Genomic DNA, 11,335 nt, shown 5'->3' on the forward strand with positions numbered 1-11,335 from the left:
TCTTGTCCTAATGTCAAGGTTACGTTCTTATGGTAAATGTCCATGATTCCTTCCTTCTCGCACAGAATCCTTTATGGGAGATTACAGCGGGTGCGGTGGGCAGAATAAAGCTCCCTCGCCCCCAAAAACGTCTATGTCCCAATCGCTGGAACCTGTAAGTATGTTACTTTATATGGCAAAAAAAAGACTTTGCAGATGGATTAAGTTAATGATCTTGAGATGGGGAGTTTATCCTGGATTATTGGGGTGGGTCCAGTGTAATTACAGAGGCCCCTAAAAGTGGAAAAGAGAGAGGCAGGAGAGGAGATCACAGTGATGAGATGTGAGAAGGACCCAACCTGCCTTTGGTGGCTTTGAAAATAGGGAAAAGGCCCTGAGTCAAGGAGTGAAGGTAACCTCTACGTGCTGAACAGGGCAAGGAAACAGTCTCCCCTAGATCTTTCCCAAAGGAACACAGCCCTGCTGACACAATTTTAGCCCTTTGAGACTAGTGTTGGACTTCTGGTCTACAGAACTCTTAGATAATAAGTGTGGGGCGCCTGGGTGGCTCAGTCGTTAAGCATCTGCCTTCGGCTCAGGTCATGATCCCAGAGTCCTGGGATCGAGCCCCGCATCGGGCTCCCTGCTCCGCGGGAAGCCTGCTTCTCCCTTTCCTACTCTCCCTGCTTGTGTTCCCTCTCTTGCTGTCTCTCTCTCTCTCTTAAAAAATAAATAAAATCTTTAAAAGAAAAGAAAAAGATAATAAGCGTGTACTGTTTGTAAGTCACTGAGTTTGTGCTAATTTGTTACAGCAGCAATAGAAAACTAATACAGAGGCTCAACTCAGATGGCAGGAAATTCTGTGAGCGTCTGGTTACCCCCTGCTTTGGACCCCCTCTGCAACATCACTGTTTTTGAATCTCACTCCCCTTTTCTAGATAGCAGCACTTTGAGTCTCAGAAACCAAGAAAGTGAGAATCTGAATTTCCTAAAAGTGTTCCATACTTACAATTTTGCTGATTTTTGATAGTCTTGCTAGAAATAAAAGCCCATAGCAAAGCGTAGCAATTTCTGGTTGCAAAAAGGAGAGAATTTGGGAAAGGGTGAAATGTGTTGTTTATTAAAGGATTATCATTCAAGATCAATTTAGATTCCAAGTAATGCAGGGCCAGTGCTGCTTTGGGGGAACATGAACATCCCATGCGGAATCCCTCCTCCCTGTCCAGTCCCATCCCCAAGGACCAGAGGCAAGGTTACTTTTTAGAAGAAAGGCTTCCCTACACCCCCCCCCCTCCCAGCCTGAAGCAAAGCAGGCTACCAGCTGAATTTAACCCTTGTGAACCCTGGTACTCCCCGGCTCAAAGACAATGCTGTCACCATTTCAAATCCAGCCCATCCGGGCTGATGCAGGAAAGAATCCTTTGTGCTCTTTCTCAACATTATCCAGAAAGGTGCAAAAGGGGATAGACAAAACAACCTGAGGCATGAATGAGACTGGAGACCCAGAAAATGGTTTGGTGCAGCCTCTCTTCAGCAAGACTGAAACTTTACATTTTATGTAAGCCCATTTTAAGAGCTTGGTAGATTGTAGCAGTGGAAAGATCCTTGTGTGAGATTTTGGAGCCCTGAGTTCTATTCTGAGCTCTGACACTGATTTGCTGAGTCATTTGATAAGCCTCAGTTTATATGCTTTTAGGGGTTGTGTCAGGTGATCTTCAAGCTCTGCTACTCTAGGAACCTCTGCGAGAGGAACGAACTACAGACCAAAAAGGGCAATGGAAAATTGTTCACCAAAGACCCAGTGTCTTGGGTGTTTGAGGATCTAAGAGAGTACAGGTTGGGATTGGGACCCAGTCGGTTCAAGCAGAACACCTGGTCAGGGGCAGAGGAGGAGGTGGAGACCAGGACGGTTACAAGAGAGGTCTGGGGCCATCCAGGGGGCCCCTCAGGTGTCCTTCTTGGCCTCCCACCCCCACTCCCTCGTGTGAATTCCAGTCCCAATTCTGATCCAGATCCTAGATTGGACTGAGACAGCTCGAAGGCTGTGGCCAGGGGAGGGAAGGTCACACTGATCTGGGGCTATAGAGGAAGTGATTTCCAGACAACTAAAGGCAGAATCTCAGGAAGGGTTTTTTCAGCTGCACCGAGAGGTAGAGCCGGCACAGAGCGCCGGGAGGTGGCCGGTGTTCCCACGCTGCCCCGTCCTCCAGGCCCAAATTGCAGAGGGAAGTAGCTGGAGTTTGAGCTGCAGGCGACCCAAATTCTAGTCCTGACTATGAGAGACTTTAGGCATCTCCCTTCCCTTGTCTGGACCCGTTTCCCCACAAGATTCATCGGGGAGGGGACTCTTTCTCCTGCATCGCAGTCTGGCTCGGGTTGGGATAGACGGAACACTTGGCGGCTGCATGGGGCTTCTCCTGTTCGATGCTCCGCTTCCCCACCACCCATCCCTCCTTCCCGGCCCTCCCCACCTCCCTCCTGCCGGCTGTCCCTCCCTGGTGCCCGCTCGCGTCCCTCCCAGGCGGGGGTCCCACTCCCGGCCCCGTACCTGCGCCGCGGGCCCCGCCGCGCTGGCCGGCCCCGGAATAGGGCGCGCCGGTGGGGGCGGCCGCAGCAGGGCGGCGCCCGGGGCTGCCCCCTGGGCCCCGCGCCCCCAGCCTCCGCAAGCCCGGGCGGGCCAAGGGGCCGGGGGCGGCGGGGGTCGGCGGCAGCAGCAGCAGCAGCGGCCACAGCAGCAGGAGCAGTCCCGAGAGGTGGCGCGGCATGGCGGGTTCCGCACTCCTGCAGGTGCTGTCCTCGAAGGTTGCCTCGCTCCAGCAGCCCAGCGCCTGAGCCCCGCACCAAGGGGGCCAATTTAAAGGTCCCGCCGCCCCGCACTCCGCCCACCCCGCGGCCCCGCCCCGCGGCCCCGCCCACCGCCGGAGCACGGGAGGAGGCGCCGGGCTCGGCGCCCGGGGCCCGCCGGAGCCTGTCTGAGCATTCCGGCGGCAGAAACGGAATGTCTGGGGCGAGCCGGCGGCGGCGCGGTGCCCGGAGCCCGGCCCGCGGAGGCCCCCGCCGGGCCTCGTCTGGGTGGGCTCGGCTGGGCGCCCCCTGGCCGCGCTGCGTCTCTCCCGAGACTTGTGCCCTGGCCTGCGAACCCACCCGGCCGCAGCCCGCCGGCCCTGCGCTCTCCTCCTGCCCTGGCAGGCCTGACCCCCGGCCCCAGGCGAGGGGACCCCTGGCTCTGCCTTCTCGCTCCCGCCAGCGGTGCCTGCGGCGAGGTTTCATCCCGCTACTCGCACTGCATTCCTTTCCCCAGCCAAGTAACCAAGTTTTGCTGTGGGCTCTCAGTAAAAGAAAAAAAATAAAGCCTCACAGATGCTGGCAGCATGAATAGAAATGCTTTCATCCCAGCTTCAAACATCTGTAAACATTTGAACTTATATTACAGGAATAGAAAGTCAAACATACATTCCCCAGAGAGCGCCCCCGGCCAGCTGGAAGGACAGCCTGTACCAACAGAGGCTTCGAAGGCGCTCCCTAAATCCCGTTTCCTCTCCGGAAGAGTGACGGTTGGCAGCACGGGGCTGGGGGCCACCCAGGGGACCCTCCAAGAACTGTCTACCGGGAGAAAGCATAATGGTCTACCTGTCTAAGGCAACATGGTGAATTTAGGAAAAAGAGACTGCAGCGGACTGAGGAAAGCAGGAAGGCTTCTAAAAACAGGTGAGGTTTGAGCTGGATCCTAAAACGTGACAATGAACGTGAGTTCCAACAGATCCAGTCTGGTCTTCCTGCTTCCGGACTATTAGTCCTCTAAAATCCACACTCCACGCAGTAACCTTAAAATCACTTCTCTTCTTAAACCTTGCAACTTCGCTTCCAGGAAAATCCAAATTCCTTTCCACGGCCAACAAGGCTCATTGAGATTCAATCCCACCTCCTCTGCAGCACTGACCACCAACATCCAGAACTGTATTCCTGCTCTCCATGCTTCAGTCATGCTAGCCTTCCCCGTGTCCTGGAGGACACCAAACTTGTTCCCACCTTGGTCATCAGTGTAATGTCTTCCTCAGAGCAGCCTTCCCTGAGGCCAGATCTTAGTTTTTCAAACTTATTTTTACCACAATCCATTATAACAACTACATTTTAGATTATGAGCCAGCAGCTACATAGATAACACATATGTCCACAGAAATGATAGTTGCACGAAACAATACTAACACTTAACCACATTTGATGCTATTCTAGCCACCTCCATTCAGTTCTTTTTCATTTTTTTTAAATGTGATCATGAGTACATGAGTTTTTAGCTCACTAATGTTTCCCAGTTAGCAGTTTAAAAATTTCTGTTTTGAATAGATTCTTTCCTACTGTCTCCGCCTTTCTGCTCTATTATAGCATCCTGTGTGTTTCATTTGGGGGACTTACTCAATTTTTAATTATTCAGTTTATATTCAATTTATTTATTTTTATATCCCACCAGACTGTAGGCTCCAGAAGGGCAGAGCTGATGCCTGGCATTGTTCGGTGCTGACTTCCTGTAAATTCCTCCTTACCGCATGCAGGTCTGCAATGGGACTGAAAATTTAGGAAATGGAAGATCATAGAACAGGGCTGAAATTTAACTCTGCATTGGCAGGATAGTAAACAGGCACGATAGACTGTAAGAAAAGAAATAACCTGGAATTACTTTATCCAAGAGCCCAAGGATGCTGAGGAAATGGTTTTGCTCAGTTTCACTTCATTGCTGGACAACAGATGGCTCTGTGCTGGGCACCGGCTCCACAGATAGCCCTTTCCTCTGGCCTCCTCTAGTGGGGAGTTGGTCCGCCTCCACCACCAGACTCCTTCTCTGAAGAAATTCAGGGATACAAGCAACATAAAGTGTAATAGTCTGTTTCAGCACATTTGCATGTAGGCATATGTGAAGATTAAAACTATTTGGTTAGGCTAGGGAAGAAATTATAGGTAGTTTTCCCTAAAAATTCATTATAATACTACCACTTTGTTTTTACAATCCTAAAAAAAAAAAAAAATAGAAACTATTTTTTTACTGGTCAGCTGTGGCTAGGCTGGGCTATGGTAATAATGACCCTAAAATCTCAGGGGCTCCTAACAAGAGAAATGTACTTGTTGCTCTGTTATGTGTCCTTCCTAGGTTGGCTGCAGTTCTTCCCCACGTCATCTTCATTCTGGAACCCAGACAAGGGGTAGACCCAATGTGAGACATGCTGGTCTTGTGGCAAAGGAAGGAAATGAGAGATGGAACAACCAGATGACAGGTCTTAACATTTCTGCAAGAAGTGGCTCACATCAATCCCACTCACATGTGATTGGCCAAAGCAAGTCATGTGGGCAAGAAAGGTCTGTGGGTGGGGAATGGAAGGCTTTTACAGCAAATCGTTGCAAACCATAATACAATCTAGCACAATTTATTTATACACCTTTTATAATGGGATGGAGGGGGGGTGCCCTCTGAGGTCTCCTCTCTAGATTTGGTAAGAATCTTTGGCCTCTGAATCCTGATCGGCTTCTCGTCAGAGGCCCCTCCCTTTGGGCCATCCAATCCTGACTTTTTTTTTTTTTTAAGATTTTATTTTTAAAGAATCTCTACCCTCAAGGTGGGGCTCAAACCCACAGCCCCGAGATCAAGAGCCATATGCTCCCCGGATTGAGCCAGCCAGACGCTCCTAATCCTGACCACTAACAGCTTTCCAGGGGGCCCGGGTGGGCGAGCCTCCGTGGATTGACTTCTTTGTTCCTGCTGTTTGGCGTCCTGTGATAGGGTAGCGGCACTAACTCTCAGCTCACCCCCTGGGAAATGTCTCTGGAAGCCTCTTCAGACCCGTCGTCACCCCCGGGAGCCACGCCCCCACTTACCTTCCAGGTTCTGCGCGCTGCCCAGCTCCAAAAGCCTCCTGGGACACATGCAAGGCCATGGTGTCGGTTGGGTTCCAAGAGCTATTTTCTCACATCCTGGACTTACTGATTCGTGACCAAAACACTTAGTTGTGCTAATTTCCAGAAACTCCCAGATTCAGTTCTCTCCGACTCTGCGTGCCAGAAACCTAAGGGAAGGCGGCCTATTGTGCACGCCTGCATGCGGAGGTTCTGCCACTTGACTGAGTAAGAATCCCTCAGGAGGCTTATTAAAAGGCAGCTTCCTGATACTCGGGCATTAAAAGGCAAGTATCCAGATACTTATGCAGACGGTTTGGGACTGGGCCTAGGAATCTGCATTCAACAATCTCTCTAGGCAACTGACACCTGAGGGAGTTTGCAATGTCCCAGTTCTGATGGTCTCCACGACAGGCCTGGGCGGGATCCAGTGCAAGGGCCCCTGCAAGGAAGTGGCCACCTGCGCAGAAGGCCTTTGAGGGACTGACTGTATGGTCAGAAGACATCTTGGGCCAGGGAGTAACTACTCTCTCTCCTGCGTCACACTTCTCAAGAGCAGTCACAAAAACTCAGATCACCAAATCCAAAGGCTCCCTCAGAGGGTTCAGACAGCTCCACTGTTGGCCGGTGTCCCAGTTTTAGCACCTTCCAGCAGGGCTGCTGTATAATCCTGATTCTACATGAATTGTCTATTTCCTTTTCCACTTCTTTTCCTGCTTCCCAGTCTAGAAATCCACAAGATTTTTTTCTGGGTCAGCTTTTAAAAAATTGTAATAGATTCCTTTTTTCTTAATGGTAAAAGTAATGCAACTTACTGTGGAGAGTTTCGCAAATGTAGTAAAGCAAAAGTAAGAAAATAAAGACCGTCTGTAACACTAACGTCCAAAGATATGTGGGATTATCTCTTTCTCTGCTTGTATATTCATATATTTTTATTAAAAATGAAATCACACTGTATATTGTGATCTTATTATTTGCTTTTTGTACTTAATGTATAGTGAACATTTTTTGTTATATTCTTCTAATACATCATTTTTAATGGCTATATTGTATTCCATCATAGATTCCATTTATTTATGCAATTCTCCATTGTGGGACATTTAGTTTCTACTTGTTTTTAATGATAAATAGCGCTTCAATGAATCTCCTTTTGTGAATCATTGTGAACTATTATTCCTTCTTGCTGTAAGTGGAATGTCTCAATGACTAGGCCTTCTTGGGCCTCTGTGTACCATCCTATTAGGAATTCCATTGAGTGTGGGTTCAGCTGCCGCCTCTCTAGTGGTAATTCCCAAAACCATGTCTCTTGTCCCAGTCCTGCTCCCGGGCAACAGACTTAGATTAATACTCTGCCTGTTGTACCCTCTAAAGATCACAGAAGCACCTCCGGCTCAACCACATCCAAGAATGAACTCAACATCTTCCTCTTTTTTTTTTTTTCTTTAAGATTTTATTTTTAAATAATCTCAACACCCAATGTGGGGCTCAAACTCAAAGCCCTGAGATCAAGAGTCACATGCTCTGCTGACTGAGCCATCCAGGCGCCCCTCCACATCTTCCTCTTTAATGACCTCCCTCGTATGCCCCACTCCTGCCTGTGGAACCAGCGTTCTCCCAGCCCCACGGGGGGAATCTTCATGTCCTCTTTCCTCCCGTGATCCACTTGTATTAAAGTTATCCAGTCTTCTGCCCGCATCTCCACCAGTTCAAATCCCATCCAATGCTCAAAGCCTAGCTCAAATCACTTCGTTACAGGAAGCTTACCCTTACCTTTCCAGATCTATCCAATCCCCGAAGGAGAGGGAGGGGAAGACAGAAGAAAAACGTGAAGAAATAATGGCTGAAAAGCATGTGAAACTTCATGAAACCGATAAACCCAATGAACCTCAAGTGCAAGAAACACACACACACAAAACCTTACTTTTTTGTATATATTATACCTCAAAAAAAAAAAATCAAAGAACATATTTTTAAAAAATGCTTAAAACCAGTGACAGAGCTTTTCATCACCAAAAGTTAAAAAAATAAATGAACAGAGTTAAGGATGATGAAAAATTTCTCAGTAGAAACAATGTGCACAAGAGAGTGGAGCAACATCTTCAAAGTACTGAATAAAAAACAAACAGGGGCGCCTGGGTGGCTCAGTTGGTTAAGCGACTGCCTTCAGCTCAGGTCATGATCCTTGAGTCCCGGGATCGAGTCCCACATCGGGCTCCCTGCTCAGCGGGGAGTCTGCTTCTCCCTCTGACCCTGCCCCCCCCCTCACGCTCTCTCTCTTTCTCTAATAAATAAAATCTTTAAAAACAAACAAACCTGACTCCCTAGAATTCTATATCCAGGAATAGAACTGTTTGAAAACAAAGGTAAAATAAAGACATTGTCAGACATATGAAGGCCAAAGGAATTCATCAGCAGTAGAACCACACTGCAAAAAAAAAAAAAGTTTTCTTCTGGCAGAAGAAAAATGATAGCAGGTGGACATGTGGATCTACAAAAAGAATGAAAAACACCAGAAATGGTAACTAAATGGGTATATATGTAATTTAAAAAATTATCTTCCTCTTTAAAAGATAATTAACTGTTTAGCCAAAAATAAGAGTCACAGAAAGTCAACACAAGAAGGAACCTAGTCAGCCACTCATTTGGAAATGAATTATTTACTGTCATTCAACGGGTGGGAGGGCGAGGGAATATAAATCAGGTTTCCTGATGCCTTGTCCAGATTTTCAGCTACTTCACTGAATGATGACAGGTACAAAACTCCTTTCTAACAGACCAGAAACAGTTACTCTTTTTCTGGTTTCCAGGTCAAATACTCTTCTCCCTTTTCAGTCCTTCCTGTCACCATTCCTTGCTCACACACTCCATTCCTGATAATATTTACACGGTGCTTAATAGTTGCCAACTCTTCCATGTCTGTTACCTCACTTGATCCTAAAAACAACTCCCAGAAGTAGGTAGGTCAGGAGTTTGCATCTTCTTGATTTTTATGGGATGCAGAAACTGAATCTCAGAACGGAGTTAAACTCCCCAGCACGAGGGATTAATAGCGTGGTGAAGTTAGAACAACCACCTTCTGACTCCAGATTGCGTGCTCATTCTGCCAGCCCCATACTGCCTCTCTCATGTGCTTGAATTCCATGTTGTCTGGCACACATCTTCTAAATTATTTTCTCATACCCAAAATCACAACTTTTTTAGGAACACAAAGCAACCTCAGAAAAGCAAAAGTACTACTTTGCTTCGGCTTATTTATAACATGCTCCTTCTCTGAAAGTAAAAGGAGTCCTGAAAATGGAACATTGGTCATTTGCTGTAAGGGACATCGAAACAATTAGAAAAAACTAAGTTCACGATGACTATGAACAAATTAGTCACAGGCTAGAAAACAGGGATTAGACCATCACCAAACAGAAGAAAATGTACAATTTATCAATGGAAAGGCTCTTGGTTTTGTATTTCAAGTACCTCTTTTTTTTTTTTTAGGATTTTATTTATTTATTTGACAGAGCGACAGCTAGAGCAGGAACACAAGCCCGGGGAGTGGGAGAGGGAGAAGCAGGCTTCCCGCTGAGAAGGGAGCCCCCACGCGGGGACGCAGGGCTCAATCCAGGATCATGACCTGAGAGGAAGGCAGATGCCCAAAAACTGAGCCTCAGGTGCCCCGCAAATACCTTTAAATGTAGGTGTGGTACACCCAATGTTTAGATCATATCCAATTCATATTGAAAACAGTCTATTAGCAGTGTACAGTTTGTGGAGACAAAGTCTTTCATTCAGTAAACAATTACCACCCTCCCTTTCTCTCCCAACTTTGTGTGAGCCACTGTGCCAAGTGTTGCAGATCGGAAAAAGAGTAAGGCCTCATCTCTAAGTTGTTCACTAACAGAGACACAGACGCAATAAAACATGAGCTTAATGGAGGGATATTCCCAGGTGCTAGAGGAAGAGGAAAGGAAGCAGGCTGATTCAACAAATCATTTTTCAAAGTGAATGCCTTGGTAGTCCATTTGCCAAATAATCAAAAGAGAAAACAGCCAATTTACAGAGTTTACCTAATTTGCTAAAACCTTCTAAGTAATATTTTAAGATCTCTCAATATATATAGATGTGTTCTCTGAGGACTTGCTGCTGTCAGTCTGCTGTTGTGCTAAGCACCGTACACATTGCCTTCTCTTGGTAAGTTACATGGCACTCACTAAAGCTCACAGAGTTTAAGTAACTTGGCCAGACTCACACAGTAAATCAGTGGCAGAACTGAAGTTTAAAACCAACTTGTCTGAATCCAGTATCTGATTTCTCAACAACTCTATACAACCTGCTTTATAATATCTACTGATTTTTTTATGTGCTAGACACTGTTCTAGATTCTGCACATGAATTATATCATTTATTATTTACAACTCTGTGAGTTAGCAGAGTCTTTTTCTAGATGAGAAAACAGATTCAGAGAAGTTATACCGCAAGTCCTTTTGGGACTCATCTGTTCAGAGCCCTCCAGTAGGTTCCCCTTCTACTAAGACAGTCATTGTGATGACCTACAGTGGCCAACCCAATACCTCCCCAAGCTCATGGCCCACTGCCCTTGGCTCTCCTCCCTTTCCACTCTCACTCAAGCTGACTATTCTTTGAATTCGCCTAGTGCACTCGTACATATCCCTCTGCCGAAGATCTTCCTCCTTCAGGGTTCACTCACATGTCACCTTATTCCAAGTGCGGCCTTTTCCTTGACATCCTTTAAAATTGTACCCACCCCATTCCCCTTTCTTGTCTCCTCTCCATAGCTCTGTCACTAACTTACTATATCGTTTTAAATCATCTGTCTCTCCCCACTAAGAGGAGACCAGGAAGTTTTGTTTTTTGTTTTTTAATGCTTTGCCCATCACTGTGTCTCTTGCACTTGGAACAAAGTACAGGCTCAAAATGTATCAGTTGAGTTAAACTTTTGCTCAGGGTTAGAGTGTGAATCTGAACCCAGCAGATAATCCCTAACACCATCCTCTTTCCATTACATCAAATGTGCTAATAATGCCAGAGAAAAATGCATGCTCCAGTGAGCTGAATTTTGGAAACAAGGGCCTCACAGGGCTCGTTTTGTTTCATAGGCCCCAGAGACACCTGGAACTTTATGGAGCTTTTACAGCTAGCCACATTCATATAAGTAAATGTTGAGAATGTGAAGAAGGCCAAAACTGGAGCACAGAGTGGACAAAGTAGATGGAGGTGAAAAAGGTACAAAAGGAAACCGAACAGATGACAAAGAGAGGCAAAACTCAGTGAAAAGTTGTGAAAGCCAAGAGGTTGGGTAGTCGACAATGTTGGATGATAAAAACCAAAACTGAGGTTAGAAAGTGTAACGGGGGGCACCTGGGTGGCTTACTTGAGCGTTCGGCTCTTGATTTCAGCTCAGGTTATGATCTCAGGGTCCTGGGATCGAGCCCCACATTGGACTCTGCATATGTCGGGGAGTCTG

Source organism: Eumetopias jubatus, unplaced genomic scaffold (genome assembly GCF_037043125.1).
Source record: "Eumetopias jubatus isolate StellerSeaLion01/CBP00866 unplaced genomic scaffold, mEumJub1_p1.0 scaffold_9, whole genome shotgun sequence".
NCBI lineage: Eukaryota > Metazoa > Chordata > Mammalia > Carnivora > Otariidae > Eumetopias > Eumetopias jubatus.